Source organism: Numenius arquata, chromosome 14 (assembly GCF_964106895.1).
Source record: "Numenius arquata chromosome 14, bNumArq3.hap1.1, whole genome shotgun sequence".
Taxonomy (NCBI): domain Eukaryota; kingdom Metazoa; phylum Chordata; class Aves; order Charadriiformes; family Scolopacidae; genus Numenius; species Numenius arquata.
The window spans coordinates 462,256-462,459 of NC_133589.1; positions in this window are offsets into that span (position 1 = coordinate 462,256).

Consider the following 204-nt stretch of genomic DNA (forward strand, 5'->3'; position numbering starts at 1 on the left):
TCCGGAAACGGTCCCTGTGGATCACGCGGCCCCCGGTAACCGGCGCGTCCCGCCCCTCACTCTGTGAAGGCGGACCGGAGCCGGCCGCCCCGCCGCTCCCGTGGCAGGCGGAGGTAATGCCGCTTGGACGCGGGCAGGGGCGGGCTCTCCTCGGGGCGGGCCCGGCGCGGTGTCCCCGCCGAGCGGCGGGAGGGCGGGCCCGTT